Raw genomic sequence first — 10156 nt, 5'->3', positions numbered from 1 at the left:
GCCGTGTGCTCCTGGACCTAGGTGCATAGCCATTAATGACAGTGAGTGGGGGGATGTCCTAGGCAGAGGGAACTACCTGTCAGAGAGCTAAGGAGTGGCTCAGAGCGTGTTAGGGATTTTTTTTTTAAAGTGCCTCTGTTTTCTTTTTTTCTATTGTGACCTTGGAGTTCTTGTTCACTCATTTACCCAGTATTTATTGGGTTCTTGCTGTGTGCTAGACACAGTTTCTGCTCTCAGTTAAGTGTGAGAAGAAACAGTCACTCAGCAAAGTAGAAACACGGAACAAGTCAGCAGTGATAAGGGCTGTGGAGGGAAGCGAAGCTGGTGATCCAGGAGGGTGGCTGTGATTGACACGGGGTTGTCGGAGGGAACTTGAAGGAAGCCAGGGAGTGAGCCGTGTCAGGGGAAAGAATAGTGCAGGGGTGGGTGGGGGAGGGGACAGCAAGTGCAAAGGCCCTGGGGTGGGGCCTCACCTGCCTTGCCCCAGAAACAGGTCTTGGTGTTGAAAGAAACAGCCAGGAGGCCAGCGTGGCTGCAGCAGTTCCAGTGCGGAGGAGACCTGCAGGAGTTTGGGAGTTTTCTCCAAGCCAAAATCTCCATTTCTGGCAGAGATGGGACCAACTCTACTTTAGTTTTTAAAAGAATCATGCTGGCTGTTGTGAGGAGAATAATGAGGGGCCAATGAGGAAGCCCAAGGAAAATCTGTTAACCCATTAGGAAGCTGATGCGGTAATCCCACAGAAAAGACAATAACAATAAAACAGCTACAACATTGGCCGCCATTTCTTGCTGCTGGTCTTGCCAGGCTCTGTGCTAAGCACTTTACGCACATTCTCCATCAGATCCTTTCAACAGTCCTGGTCTAGGAATTACAACTATCCCCATTTTATAGATGAGGAAACTGAGGCTCAGAGAGGGCAAGTCATTTGCTGGAGGTCACACAGCTGGTCATCTGGGAGCTGAGGTTTAAGCCCAGGCCTATCGGGCTGTGGACCCAGCCCTCTTAACTAGCCTGGGGGTGAAGGGGTCAGGAAGGGGCTGCAAGGGCCACACTGAGCAGGAGGCTTCTTTCCCACTGACCTGCAGCCTCCCCAGCACTGGGCTGGGAAGGGGAGAAACGGGGTTCAGGCCCTGGAGAACCGGAGAGAGACTCTGAGACAAATCTGCTTCCTGGGCCCCTTCAGCAATGATGGGAGACCAGAAACCTAAGGCTTTGAGTCAGACACTTGAGACGTTCCCACAGCAGATGGGCCAACAGACAGGGAAGCCAGAAGGACAGCCTCAGGCAAAGGTGTCCCTTTCTTTGGCATTCTTGTGTCAGAAGCTGAGTCCCAGGCCCAAGGGAGTGAAGGCAGTAGGGGGTGAGGGGCCAGGGCACCCTCAGTGTGTGGGCTGGGCCATCTCCGCCCCAACCAGGCCGGAAGGGCTTGGTCCAGCCTTGACCATCAGAGCCCACGCCTCCAGCCCTGGCTTTCTCTCTCGCGCTGTGTTTTCTCCCTTTACAGTACCATTCATTGGGCATCAGCTTGGTTACGGGAGTTTATCTGGGTCTATCTGTTGAGCGCTGCTCTCCCACGAAAGCCCAGCCCTGTCCTCTCTCCCAGTGTCCAGATGGCCACCTCGTTTGCCAAGGCCTGGGCCATCCGACGGAGCCTGCTTCGGCCATGTGGGTTAAGTTGGCCAGGGTGGCCTGGGCAGTGCCAGGTGACAGCATGGGCTCTGGCCCCCTCCCCACTTCTGGACAAGGATCTGAGTCAATGTTGTCCCAGGTCCCAGAGTCCTAAGACTAGAAGGGAGGGAATGTTGTCCAGGCAGGAGCGAGGTGGCCTTGAGTGGACAGAATGGGGAGACAGGGTCCAAGACAAAAAACCTAGAGGGATTGATGGAGAGTGAAAGACAGAGACTGAGACACAGCAGGACAGAAAGAGCCAAACTCAAGGCAGAAATGGGCAGAAAGACAGAAGGACGGAGGCAGGGCAAAAGGAGGTAGGCAGTGAGTAGGAGATGGGGACAGAGGGGCAGCTGGGTGTGCTGGAAGCCAGTCCGGCTCAGCCACCGCCCTCCCGGCTCACATCCACGTGGATCAAGAGGCCTTCTTCACCTCTTTTCACCACAAGCTTGGGGTTCCCTGAGGCCTTGTCCCAACTCAATGTTTCCTTCTCACAAATGTGGGGAAACCAAGGCCCAGAGGGAAAACAGTGATTACCCAAACCTGTCCATCCCATTTATCCAGGCCTGTGCTGTGTGTCCTCAGGCCAGCTGCTCACCCTCTCTGAGCCTTGGTTTCTCTGAAGGATCTGAAGATGCCCAGGCTTTTCGGGCTTGGCTGCCAGGAAGGAAGCAAGGAGACAACGGGAGCCCAGCCAGCCAGTGGGGATTGTGAGTTCCCTTCCTCCCTCTCCTCTCTCCCGGGGCTTGGAAGGGCTTCAGGCCTCCTACAGGGCTGACCTTGGCTGGGCTCTCCCTCCCCACCAGTGCCCATCTTAATCTCTAGTCCCCGTGCTGGTTGATGAGGCTCTGGCACCCACCTGGCAGGAGCAGCTGTCTGGATGTCCCAACGGCGTGGAGATGCGGCCGGACAGAGGTTGGTGGGGGCCAAGTCTTCTGGCCTGGGGAGGAGGGGTCTGGAGTCCACCCAGCTGGCTCAGGTTTCCTGGCCCCTTCAGTGATGGTGGGAGACCAGAAACCTAAGAAGAAACCAACTCCAGCCCGACCTGCTGGTCAGCAGAGGAGGAGGCCTTTCTTCCCTTCTATCCCTTGATCTCTGACCCAGCAGCCTGAAATTAGGGGAAAGGCCATGAGCCACCTCAGACTAGTGCCCCCACCTCAGTGCCCAGTGATCTGTGCCAGTGACTGGCCCCTGGTACCTGCAGCTGTGCCCTCACAGGCCTGAGCTGCCCAGCTCTGCCCGCTTACCTGCTGGTCCTGTTCCCGAGCGGCTCTGCTGGGGAGGCGCCGGAGGCAGCCGGGTTAGTATTAACCTGTCCCTGTCCCCGCCCCACGGTTGGGGGTGAAAGGCGGGGAGGATGGGTGGGGCTCCGGGCTTATCCAAGAGCCTACTATGTGTCTGGAATCTGCCCAGCAGATGGTCCTGATGATTCCGCTTAACAATAAAGGGCTCACATTAATATCAAGCGCTTTGACTCAGAAGACGAATAACCTGTCCAGGCATTTAATCGGGCCCCACCTTAGGGCTACTGGAATTCCTTTCACACAGGAATGGAGCTTCCTGGAGCAGAAACTCTTGGTTCAAATACTGGAGCTTAAGTAAGTCACTTGGAAAGCGGTGATGGTAATAGAGCCCTCCTCATGGGGTGGAAATCGGAACAGCCAGTGTGTACAGAGTGGGCTCTGTGCCAGGCCCTGAGCTTCACATACGTGAATGCATTTAATCTTCTCCACATTAGTGGGCAGGGGCCTGCATCCTCTAAGGGGAAAAAAACCCCCAAAGTGTGGGCTCTTGGCTTTCTACTGTGAAAAAAATTCATGGCAGAGACAAAGTATAATGTGAAAAGCTGTTTTATTACTTGGCGGGGTACCGCAGGCCAAGGTGACCTGAAGCAGGAACTCCCGTTCTTGGGGTCCTTGCTGGGTCCTTTTGTCTGTCTTCTACAGCGTTTCTTGTCTTCTTTCTGTTGGCTGCTCTTTTTCTGCTCGCACCCCAGTTTTTCTGCTCTGTGGAATAAGTGCTCTGCAAAAATAGGTTGAGGCAACTGGGACCCTCAAACAGTGTGGTCAAGCCAGATTGAGCAGGTGAGACCCTTAAACAATGTGGGCATATCGCTTAGATCCAGTCAGGGCTTCCCGTTCCTTTGAGTGGCTTCTTCCACAATTCAAATATCCCCTCAGATCAGTTAATTTTAAACCTTTAAAGATTTCCCTCAACCACAGCCTTTTTGGGAGATATGATTACTGTCCCCATTTTACAGATGTGGACATGGAGGCCCAGAGAAGTCTAGATTCTTGCAGAGCTGGTCTCGGATACCACTAACAAATACTACTCTGACAAATGTGAGGTTCACAGGCATCTGAAAGATTCCTGATCCCAGGCTCCTCAAGTATCCCTTTAAAGATAACTAAGAACGTTCCTTTCCTAGTACATACCTGCCTTAGCTGAACTGCCTACCCTAGATGATGATCAGCTATACAGTGCCCGGAAGCCTGACCACCAGCACCAGTCACTGCCTGCTACCAGAGTCATGTAGCCCTAGCTGTTCACGACCCCCTCCCTTCCCTGTTAGCTCGATAACAACCAATCAGAAACTCGTAGCACCAGCTGATCACGCAACCTGCGACCCCCTTGTGCCCGATGTCATGTCAGCACAAGCAGTAAAATGTCACCCTTCCTCATAAAAGACCTCAGCAACCGACCCTTGGGGCGCACAATCTCTCTGTGGCCCATAGCAGTGTACCTAACAGACGCCTTTCTTAGTTCCATCCTTTGTCTTTGATAAGTTCTTTTACCACTCGCTTGCAGGTCCGCCAGATCCCACAACAGCAAATAGTAATAATTCACATCTGATTAAATCTTTCAGTCATCCTTAGCGGTAGGCAGGTCCTAATTTTATTCGCTACTTTGTAGATGGGGAAACTAACCTCAAAGAGGTTAAGTGACTCAATTAAGGTGCTGTAGCAGGTAAGTGCAGGGTCAGGATTCCAATCTGGACTCAAACTGGTACTCATATGGTGTGAAATGTACAATCTTTCATGGAGCCTGGTACATAGTGATTGCTCACTGCATGTTGACTTCTATAAATAATTCTGGCTTACTTTTTGCGTTATTCTCAGAGACATTCATTTACTCGATAAGCAGTCACTCCTCAGGCAAATGCTTGGGGTGGGAGGTGAGCAGACCCTCTCTAGGAGGAGACCAGGCCCCTCTCTCTGCTGGCAGAGGCTCAGGAAGTGTGGGGATTCGAACCCTTTGGGGCACAGGGACATAAGAATTTGCTCTCTCAAGGAGCCTGAATTGCTCACCCTCCACCAGGACTCCAGCAGTGAGGCTGCTCCCAGCCCAAGTCCCTCCTTCTGTATTCACACAATATTTGTAACTGTGTTATGATAACCTAAAATGGCTTCTTTCACACTAAAGCACACTGTAGCCTGATTTTAAACTGCATATGTTATTTTTTTTTTCTCTCCTCCTTAGAGTACTTCCCCTCCCCATTGAGAACCTTTTGTTCCGGGCACCAAGATATCCGAATGCCCCCTCATTAACTCTAGGAGCTGAAGACTCCGTTACTGGATTCCAAGGACATCAGTCCAGTGATTTACAAGGCCATTTAGAGAAAAGAAAAGCAGCCCCCTGAACGTACCAGGACCCTTATCAGAAGCCTTGGTCTCCGGACTTTTCCTATGTAACTCCCTGACTACCCCACCCAGGGGAGCTCACAATCTCTAAGGCATTAGCTTGCTGTGATTCCCTTTGCCGGGCAAAGTGATAAAGCTGTTTCTTTTCTGCCCTCCCCAAACTCTGTCTACTTTTCTATTTTGGCTGCAGGAACAGAGGCTAATCTTCGGAGACACTTCAGTGATGCTCCTTCTGACTCCCAGGAAGTTCTTAGGTGTGACCCACGCCCATCTCACAGGTGCTCCTTATGTAATTTTTATTTTAAATTTAAAGACGTATCTTGGGTGGGGGTTATATCCCAGTGGTAGAATGCATGCTTAACATGCACAAGGTCCTGGGTTCAATCCTCAATACCTCTACTAAAATTTTTTTTAAACATAGCTTTATTATCAACCTTCAAAGATTATCCCCATTGCTCACCAAATTAAGAGAAATACCTGGGAATCTTTCTCCCATGCGTGAAATTCTTGTTGAGTCAGTTCCTGGCAGTGAACTACACGTACTTCAGAGAGATCACCCAGTTGCTCTTCAAAGACGCTGCACCAGGACCAAGAGTCCCCCCACAAAGCACTGCCCAGGGCGCTCTCCAACAGGTAGACTCTTCTGGCAGGTCACGAAGTCAATCATATCCCAGTAGGAGAGTTTCCAGGGTGGAGATCGGCTGATTGGTGGCGGGTCCCCCAGGACCAGCACCCAGAGGTTCATTATCAGTGCGGCGTGGACAGTGCTTTCTGAATGGGTTGCTGGGCAAACGGATTAGGGACAGAAGGCACCACTGCTGTTACTCAGAGGAGCCACCAGGGGGCGCAGGAGGCTCCCAACTCCGGAGATGGCCATTTTAAGGGCATCTAGCGTCTTAGGACCTTCTTTCTCACTGGTGGTTGCGTGGGGCTTAAATGCCAGGGTGAGAAAAAGGTAGCGGGGGAGGGGGTTGATGGGGTGGGAGGAGAGAGCGGAAGAGGGGAAGGGAGATGCGGAAAAAGAGGATTAGAGAAAGGGTCTTCCGAAGGTGACTCCCGACCAGTTAGGGACAAGTCTGCAGCATGAGGCAGCCCGCCTCCTTCCATCAAAGAGAATACCATCTTACATCCGTTAATTCAACTCAAGAGCCCAGAACCAAGTGGAGAAAAAAGTCACAGGATAAATATGTACAGTATGATCATTCCATTTGTGTACAAAAATAATCCCCACAAATAAGTGCTACGTATTTTTAGGGTTATGTGTATATATATTTATCATGTACACATCCATAGGAAAAACTCAGAAAGGATGAATTTCAAATTGACAGCAGTGGTTAGTTTTGGGCTTGTGTGTTTATGGAGGGGATCAGGGAATGGGAAAGCGGATGGGAAATGATCAAAGAGGACTTTACATTAAATGAAATATTTTACTTTTCTAGGAATCTATAACCCTGTTAGTTGTGTAACCTAAAATTAAAAATTACTTAAAAAGAAGAAAAATGAAGAAAAAAAAGAAACATCAAATTCCATCTTAGTCAATAGAAGTTTTACATGCATCTCAAGGAAGGTGACAGCTTCCTCTACTCTGGACCTCCTTTCCTCTCCTTGGCTCTGTCCTTAGCTGGAATGGAAACAGCTGCCAGGTGAGTGTGTGGCAAATGGGTCCCTGTAGACAGACCTCTGCTGGGTGCCCTGGGGCAGGATTCCAGGAGTGAGGATGGTGGATGTTCCAGCCCAGGTGGGGCAGAGATTTCCCATCCACTTAGTAGGGATGGTTTTGGCTAAGTTGGGGATTTGGAATGTGTGCAAGTTGAGGCAGCATGATGCTTCTTAGGAATGTGGGAGTACCGAGGACGGACTCCCAGCATACTATGGGAGGTTGTGAGGGATGCCCTGAATGTCCATTCAGCTCTGAAAAAAAAAAAACAACAGCTGGGAGACCAGAAGGTGCGGCCATTGAGATGGAGATCAGCCCTCAACCCTGGGCGGTGGGGGGGGGGGGGTTCTGTATCTTCATCTGTAAAATGATTGAGGAGTGGAGCCTGGTCTCTGAGGCTTCCCAGTCAGAAACATTCCAGGGTTCACACTCTTCCTTACGGCCCGCAACCTGAGCAGTTGCAGTTCCAATCATTGGTCACCAGAGGACGCCTTCTGACAGGCTTGAAAAAGGAAAACAACAAGCCTGGTATGAAGAGGAACCTGAGGCTGGGATGGGAGTCTCTTCGCGTGACTACTGATTGAAATCAACTCTGTCCCATGCACTGGGGATACAGCAAGGAACACGGTCTCTGAAATGGGGCTGCTATCTCCCCTCCGACTCCTTTTTTGTCTCTTACACCCCACATCTGATCTCTTAGCAGATCCTGCGGGATCCAGAGTCTGGCCACTCTGTACCCTCCCAAGGCCACCACCCATCCAGCTTCCTTCCTGCCCTGCCTGGACTACTGCGGTCATCTCTTCCCTGGCCGTCCCACTCCTGCCTCTTCTCCCCTTCACAGCACAAGTTGGGGCCTGTCCTTCCTCTACTCAGAGCCCTCCCAGCCCCGCTGTGTGTTCCTGCCCACGCCACACCCTCCTTTCACACTGAGCACGTCTTCCTCCCTCTGCACCACCCCCCTCCACTCCAGCCACACTGGTGTCCCTGCTGTTCCCTCTTGCTGCCTCAGGGCCTTTGCTCTTGCTGTTCTCTCTACATGGAGCTCTTTCCCCAGGCAGCCCTACAGCCCCTCCCTCACTTCATTCAGGTCTTTCTTTGCTCAATTTCACCCTTCAGGGGTGACCCCCATATTAAAACAGGCTCGTTGCTGTCTCTTTTCATCCCTCCACGTGCCATTCCCGTTTTCGCTCGCTGTGCCCTCGATGCCAAATTACCTGTTCACTTATGTATTTTATTTGGTGTCTGTCTCTGCAAGAGTCAGCTCGACAAGGGTGAGGACCGTGTCTGATTTGTTCCTGGCTGAAGCCCTGGTACCTGGGTTGTGCCCAGCACACAGAGGAGTATAGGAAATATTTGTTGACTGATGAATGAGAGGTGGGGGTGCCTCGAGCAGGGACAATGGGGCATGAGGGTGAAAGAGAAGTTGAGGTTCCTGTGTGAGCGGCAGGTAGAGGGGGCGCCTCTCCTGCAGCTAGGAGACTGGTGTGCCGGGGAAGAGGGCAGATGTACCGGGGTGGGCGGTGGGACGGTCAGCGGCAAAGCCCACGGAGCCACTCGGGGCAACAGATGCCAGTGCTGAGCAGAGAATTAGGGTGTCCTGGGGGAAGAGGTTGCAGACAGGGAGGCGATGCAAGGACCTACGAGCTTCCCAGATACACAGCTGGTTCTCCCAACCCAAAAAGTTCTTCCTGCCTTGCCCGGGCTTCCTTCATGCTCACGGCATGTGTGCAATTTTGGCCACACCCAGGGTCTGCCATAGTGCTATTCCTGTGTGTGTGTGTGTGTGTGTGTGTGTCTTAAATCAACTGGCATAGAAGGAACTAGAATAATTTAATTAATTAATTTATTTGTAAATTTTATTAATTTTTTTAGCAGAAGTACTGGGGATTGAACCCAGGACCTCCTGCATGCTAAGCATGTGCTCTACCACTGAACTCTACCTACCCCTTGAGCTAGAATAATTTCAGACACGTAGAAAAATACAGAGTGACATGATGAACCACATAACCAACACCCAGATTTAACGTTAGCATTTTTCATGTTTGCTTCATCTATTTCTTTTTGAAATATTTTAATGTGAATTATAGATATGATCATTTTTAAACCCCTGATACTTTAGTTTGCATCTCAGAAAAGTAAGGTTCTTTCCCTGCGTAACACAGGACCACTACTTCACTCCACAATGTTAATATTTCTCTGATATTTAACATTTAGTCCACAACTGACTTCCCCAATTGGCCCCCAAATGTGTCTTACGGTTGATAATGGATTTATTGTAATACACGAACTTGACATACAAAATGAAAAGCAAATATCTTTTGCCATTAAAAAGAAAAAGGTACCCCTGGAAGCGGACACGGACACAATGTCTCAGCCCCATGCGGTGCCCAGGCCACCTCTCTACTTGTCGTGAAGGAGATTAGTGGGCGTTGGGCATTAGACGTGGACCAGGAGCGGAGAAGACTTTGTCACTAATGTAAGGAAACTCGAAAAGGGCTCAGAAAGGGAATCACTTTTTCCATGTCGGGGTCGGTGTTACTTAATGCAGGACTGGTCTGCAGGGGTGGGGAGGCGTGGGCGGGCCAGGCAAGTGGCCCCTTCCCAAGGCTTCGGATGATTCTGGGGAAGGACCCGGGATTCCCGGAAGACCATGACGCAGCAGGAAGAGCCCCAGACGGGGAGCTGGGGAGGGGTGGGTCTGTCCCTGCTCTGATTTGTGCCTCTGTGTTTCTGTTCTGTCTGTAAAGTTGGGGAAAGAGTGATGCCAGGGCCTCCCCTGACCCCTCGCCGGCAATCCCCTCCCCCACACCTGCCAGGGCTCCTGAGGACCGGAGTGACCTCCATGACCCCGCTTCCCATTTCTTCCAGCCCAGACCTTTTTCTGGTCCCCTCCTGTGCTCTGGCTGGCTCCCTCCGGCTAACTCTCTGGGCCTCAGCCCAGGTGGCACTTCCTTCTAGAAGCCTGCTTGACCCCTGCAGTGAATTAGGGGTGCCTGTCTGGGCCCCGCAGCTGTCCTGTCCTAGTCACTCACAGCTGTAAGCACTGCAGCTTGGGAGGCAGAGGGCTTCTGTCTTGTCTACCACTGTATCCCCAGCCCCTGCCTCAGGGCCTGGCACATAGTAGGACCTCAATCAATTTGTTAAATAAATGAATGATTATTATTGCATTTCCTTCTCCAATGTGTCTGC

The 10156-nt window shown here is 51.3% G+C and overlaps 1 long non-coding RNA gene across 2 annotated transcripts; it reads left to right on the top strand.

Moving 5' to 3' along the window:
- Window positions 1-2336: 2336 nt before the first annotated feature.
- Window positions 2337-9926, top strand: LOC116657988. Of its 2 annotated transcripts, XR_004313192.1 has the most exons (4): window positions 2337-2584; window positions 5501-5588; window positions 6750-6953; window positions 9300-9926. It is a non-coding gene; the product is annotated as an uncharacterized LOC116657988 (long non-coding RNA). The 2 variants fall into 2 exon arrangements; XR_004313191.1 differs by lacking the exon at window positions 9300-9926 and having other exon boundaries at window positions 6750-8906.
- Window positions 9927-10156: the final 230 nt, after the last annotated feature.

Source organism: Camelus ferus, chromosome 19 (assembly GCF_009834535.1).
Source record: "Camelus ferus isolate YT-003-E chromosome 19, BCGSAC_Cfer_1.0, whole genome shotgun sequence".
Lineage (NCBI taxonomy): Eukaryota > Metazoa > Chordata > Mammalia > Artiodactyla > Camelidae > Camelus > Camelus ferus.
The sequence above is the reverse complement of the archived record's forward strand: the minus strand, read 5'-3'. Positions and strand labels throughout refer to the sequence as shown.